The 5,493-nt window shown below is 53.2% G+C and overlaps 2 protein-coding genes across 2 annotated transcripts in view; both read left to right on the plus strand.

The window, feature by feature from the left end:
• The window catches only part of LOC113206906 (neuroendocrine convertase 1-like), a 25,304-nt gene that overhangs the window by 17,237 nt on the left and 2,574 nt on the right, over positions 1 to 5,493 (plus strand). The gene's annotated exons all lie outside the window — the stretch shown is intronic.
• LOC113201877 (ankyrin repeat and death domain-containing protein 1A-like) overlaps positions 5,007 to 5,493 on the plus strand; it is a 60,454-nt gene continuing 59,967 nt past the window's right edge. The window contains exon 1 of the mRNA XM_052267079.1: positions 5,007 to 5,393. The gene's annotated coding sequence lies outside the window, so the exon portion shown is untranslated. The remainder of the gene's footprint in view (positions 5,394 to 5,493) is intronic.

Raw genomic sequence — 5,493 nt, forward strand, 5'->3', positions numbered from 1 at the left:
TAGGAATAGGGAGGTCAGAGCTCTCTCCAATTAGCGATGATATCGGTTCCGGTATTTGCCCCCGGGGTAGAGAAAGAGAGACGGGCAGAGTTCACGGAGGTTATGGAAGGTGGGCGTGCAGAGCTAGAGGCACTCACCTGCACGAAAAAAAAACGTCAGCTGCTGTAGCTGTAATGTTAGCTGTCCTGGAACTAGCTAAATTTTAAGATGCCAAAGCTAAACTTTCGCTGTGCGAGTCAAACGTGAGATGCTAAAACTGATGGCTTCCGGGTAACAGCTTGCCCTTCATCATGATCTGGTTCGGATGACTCATTTAGCTCTCTCAACTCATGGGTGGCTACCGCAGCAAATGTTCAACCGTGAAAGCTTAAAAAGTTCGTGATGGTTAGTACCTGGGTAGCAAACATCGCAGCTAATCGGTAGCTTGTGGAAGTTCTACGGGTTTTTTTCCGTGTATTTACGACGTCTGTTCCGAAGCGTTCGTATGGTTGGTGTATATCGAATTTTCAGAATGATTCCAGGTACCCGTGGAACAGCGTATGTGCTTTGATAACACAGAACAAACAAGCGTATAAATATTCGCGTAACGCCGTGCAGCAGGGAAACAAGTGAAGCAGCAGGGACAATAGGGGCCGGAGTACACTTTGTACACATCACCCTCCACGACGTCGTCGTCGTCCTTTCAGCTCTGCTAAAACTCCAAGTAGCGTCGTCGGCATGAGTCGGCAGGGCAGGGCGGTGGTGTCACCCCCACGCACAACATCAATCAAGTGATCTTGGCCGCGCCCATCGAGTGACCCTGTGACGTGTCCGCAGACGCGGGGAGACGAGCAGCGCGCCGGCACCCTGGGCGCGTTCCAGCTCGTGCTGCACGGCACGGCCGACCGGCCCGCCTACATGGAGGCCGGACCGCGGCAGTACGACCCCGACTACAACCGAGTCTCCAGGAAGGTCAGTGTCGTGTGTTCTGTTTATTGCGGCATGCTATTAATAGGGTAAAGGTAGGCACACCGATTGAAAAACAGCATGCTGAAATGTTCTTCCCTTGACCCCTTTTCATTAGTTGTATTGTTATTGTTGTAAGCTTCAAAAGGGGGTTAAAATAAGAACATTTTTCTTACAATTTGTTCTCGAATTAAGAACACACAGGTTGTTTTTGGTGCAATATGCTTGTCCGGGCACACTGTTCAATCAGCGTGCTGTGACCTTTGACAAGCACATTGTTAAAAATGGTGAACTTGCAGGTTGTGCCAAGCACACTGCTCTGCTCTGGATTTTCAAGTGTGCTCCACGCCCTTTGCAGACGGAGCTGGAGGCGGACGACCGGTGGCTGCAGCACGACCTGGAGGGCGGCGGCGAGGAGCGCGCGGCACGTTAAGCAAGCACCCTTATTCGTGCGCTGGTCTGGCCGTGCCCCGCCGCCCGCCCGCTCCCTTTGACGGCCGCACCAGCGTAAAAGCCATCTTACTTATTCCGCCTCGTGGGCGGCGGGCGACCTGGGAGGCACTTCGCTTCAGCCCGCAGAGTCAATCGCAGGCCGTCACCGGCAGAAGTTGCGCCCGGATCTCCGTTCGTCATGATACGTCACTAGTCAACTCCACTACCCACCTAGTTGGGAACTACACAGACCGAATTATATATGTTTATCGACTTACTTCTTTATACTGCAGTAATTCTTACAAATTTTGTAAGTAATTCGGAGAATTTAATTTGCCACTTAAAAAATTATCAATGGTATTTTAAATTTACTAAGAGAAAAATTGCAGTAACTTCGATACCTGTCATTGTAACTCACAATTTTTTTGATTAGTTACTGCTTAACAAAGAAGTTTTTCGTATTTGGAAAAATGTCAGTAGTGGACTGAGAGTGTTCTTCGGTGTGGTCTTTTGTCGGCGTAAATCCGACGTCGAGTCCGCGTCATTCATCCAAGTGGACTCAACGTCGATTCTACGTAGATTTACCCGTGAGGCAGTCCCACGTCCCACCATCGCCGATGTGCAATATGAAATATCAAATAAACCGAACCGGTACATTTTATTCGAAGCAAAAGCAGAACAAAAACCGTTATCCATACTATTTTTTCCCCTCCTGGTACCCATTATTTCTGTCCTCGTCCTTGCTAGCGCAGCAGTGTGGTGCGAAGCGTGCCTGGGATGGTGTGTGTGGAGGGGCTCGTCGTCCTCATTAACGGTCCCGGGTGCTGGCGCCTCTCTCCCGCACCACCTGCCCGAGGTGCGCGCGGTCCGGGCGCCACGGCCACGGCGCGCCCTGTCGCGGTGGCGGCGCGGTGGCGGCGCGGGGATCTGGTTACCTTACTTCTTGGAGAGCGCGCGCGCCCGGACGAGGAGCAGGATCCGCGTTCGGCGAACAAAACCGGAGCCCAACAGGCGGCTGGAGGAAGAAGAGGACGCCAAAAAGGAGTGGATCCTGAACAACAAGTTCGTTTGTTGCTTTTGCTACTTTCGTATAACGCTGGTTATTTTGTATTTTTCTTATAGAGCCACACCAAGTAAAAAACACTCCTCGAAATGAATTAATTGTTCTCGTACTGAGAAAAATTTGCATCAGGTAATCGAATAAAAACGATTTGCATTCTCAAGATTCCTAAGAATACTTACTAATCGTGAAGAAAAAGATAAGTTCGTTCTATTCAGTCACAATTTTTGCACCACGAACGCAAATTAGTTTTCTTTCAAGGAATTAGCAGAAGTTAATTATTGTACTTCACTTGGATCGAGAAAAGTTTTCTTTTTCGGGTGCAGTGCAGGAACTCAAGGATTCTCCTAAGTAGCTTATGTTATCGCTTTTAATTTGCGAGGCCGAGGCTGAGCTCGTGGGAAACCGAAACTTGTTAAAAAATGCAGTTAGTGTCGCCAGCGAGAAAGCGAACCACGTGACCTGCTGTGCTATCCTACGGCAGAGATGCCTCTCTGCAAAAACGCATCAATGATTCAGAGTTGTCGCTCTCCAGCTGCTACGTGAGCTTGCTGGGGGAGATAAAATAAAAAACGATACAAAACCGTTTGAATTGGAGCGCACGCAGCGTTGCCGCGACGGCTGCGCTGCGAGATGAAGAAAAGGAAAGACGACGACGACGACGACGAAAAAAATAATTGATCACCCCTCCGCACTCCACCTTTTGACTCTGTTGGCGACCATCGGCCTTGTGGCGGAGAGTCTTGAGGACCTCGAGGCTCAACAGCGCAGCCGCCGGGCCCTTTGTCATATTATGGCATCGGGATTTCTGTTGAACCTCTCTTGTCTCTCTTCATTAAGGCGGAAAAGAAAATCACTTTTCTGGATGAAAGGTCTACGAGGACGGGCGCGGCCGCCGCGCGGGGAAGGGGGAGGGATAATTCATTCGCATTGCATACCCTCCCCGTCTTCCTTCCGGCGCAGTTAGCTCACAGCAGCAGCAACGTCTGTGGCTGCTGCAGTGTGGGTGTCTGCAACGATATAGCTTGCGCCCCCCCAACGGCGCACTGCTCAAACGTCTCTGAAACTTTGATGACGCAGGGCAATGAAAGTTGGAGCGTGCGTGCACACACGCACATACACACACACTCACGTGCGCACACGCACACACGCACACACACACACACATACACACACGTATGCGAGCGCGCGCACACATACACGCACGCCTCTAACGGCGGAATAGGCTGGGGGTAAAGGTAAAGGAGTATTCGATGAAAAACCCACCATCTCTTTTCACGCAAAAAGTTTTAAAAAAAGAATCGTTCATAAAAGATCATACGTCTCTTTTAGTCTGAAGCACGGGGAACACGTCACGTATCCAAAGATAACGATGTTTTTTCATGTCTTTTTCTGTGCTTTTTAAGTAAAGAGTTGGAGTCGACACACCAAATATAAATGATAGCGGACCGTTTTGGTTTGTTTGTTGTCTTGACTTGTTTGTTTAGCTGTCCAGCGGTCGGTCGTCGGGCCGCGGGCTGCAACAAACAGCTAGACAGCAGCCGTGAGCACAACCATGAGCAGCAGAGAGGCTGCGTCCCCCTCATGACACTTTGACGGCCGATCAAACAGCGATACGTCCCGGGGCCGGGCGCGCGTCAGTGGGCCGACAGAGACATGCACTGGACGGGACGCTCCCGCTCCCGGCCGCCCCCCGCCGGAAAGGATTGAAACTCCATGTACAGCCCCGATTCCATCGTCAGTTGCAGATTTGCACGGCGGCGCGGATCGGCGCGTGTATGGGGAACGCAAACCTCGCGGCGCGTTTTTGTTTGTATTTGTTTCAGTATCTCTCGTGGGGATCGTTTTTGCCCGACTGAGAGACCGTTCGCCAGAGCGATATGTATAGATGATCGTCTCACCAGCGCTCCGCGCGCCGCGCGCCACCGGAGTAAGCACTACGACAACCATATATGAGAGACGCAAAAGTTGTAAACTTTTAACTAGCGTGACTCGCTGTGCCACACGCCAACCGGAAACGGTAAAAAGTTTTTCTTGGATTCCAAAGTTCTTTCATGAATTTCAATGGGGTAGTTGATTTCAATATCGGCCCTTGAAGTCGCAGAATCTCCCTGAAAACCCTCACCTTCCAAGAGGAGGCTTTTGGAAATTTCGTCTGATAAACCAAAGGCAACCCGTTGCATATCAGACCAAAAATTCCCAGGCTTCCCCTTGGATGGAGCAGGGGGTTTGCAAGGCAGATTCTGAAACTTCAAAGGTTGATCTTCAAATTATCTTCCCGAGCTTGAAATTAATGAAAAAAACCTTGAAATCCAAGAAAAACTTTTTACCGTGGACAACAATAATACCCAGCCCGCACAGCCACTCTGCGAATGCAGCTGCCACACTGGCGGGTGGGCAAGCAAACTTCCCTCCCTCGGACTGGCGGCAGCTGCAACAACACCGGCAGCTGTCCCTGTGCAGGCAGCTGAATGCAGCTGGGCGTGGGGTGGATGGGCCGGGCGGTGGGGCGGGCGTGCGGGCGCGACCGGGCGGCGCGCGGCGGGCGGCAGGCGCCGGCGCCAGTCCAGAGCGGAGCGCCGAGCCGCACGGACCCCACCACGGCCCCACGGCGCCAAGCGCACGCGCCAGGCACGCTCGCCACGCGGTCGTGTGACTCGGCGAGCAGCGAGTCGCGCACTTCTTGTCCCGGTCACCCCCCGATTTAGCGGCTCCTCTCGCGGTTTCCGCCTCCCCATCAGGGCGGGCTCGTCCACCCTCGTCCTCGGCCGCGCCGCCCGCGCCGCCCGCGCCGCCCGCGTCCTCTCCCCGGGTCCTGCCCGCGGTCGACATGCTTCGCTGCGGTCGGCGCCGAGGCCGCGCCCAGAGGCCGTCGTCGACGGGAACGTGCGGTCGCGGCTGAGAGAAGAGTCCAGGATACAGGGAAGAGGAACAGGCGGTCCCCGCCGTCCATCGGGTAAGGAGCTCCGCACCTGTTGCTCGCCTGTGGCCTGGTCGCGCGCCAGGGCCAGCCGGGGCGCTCACCACGCAGAACTAGCCACTTCCGCATCTACCAA

The sequence above is a fragment of the Frankliniella occidentalis genome, unplaced genomic scaffold (genome assembly GCF_000697945.3).
Source record: "Frankliniella occidentalis isolate FOCC.00 unplaced genomic scaffold, Focc_3.1 Scaffold46, whole genome shotgun sequence".
Taxonomy (NCBI): domain Eukaryota; kingdom Metazoa; phylum Arthropoda; class Insecta; order Thysanoptera; family Thripidae; genus Frankliniella; species Frankliniella occidentalis.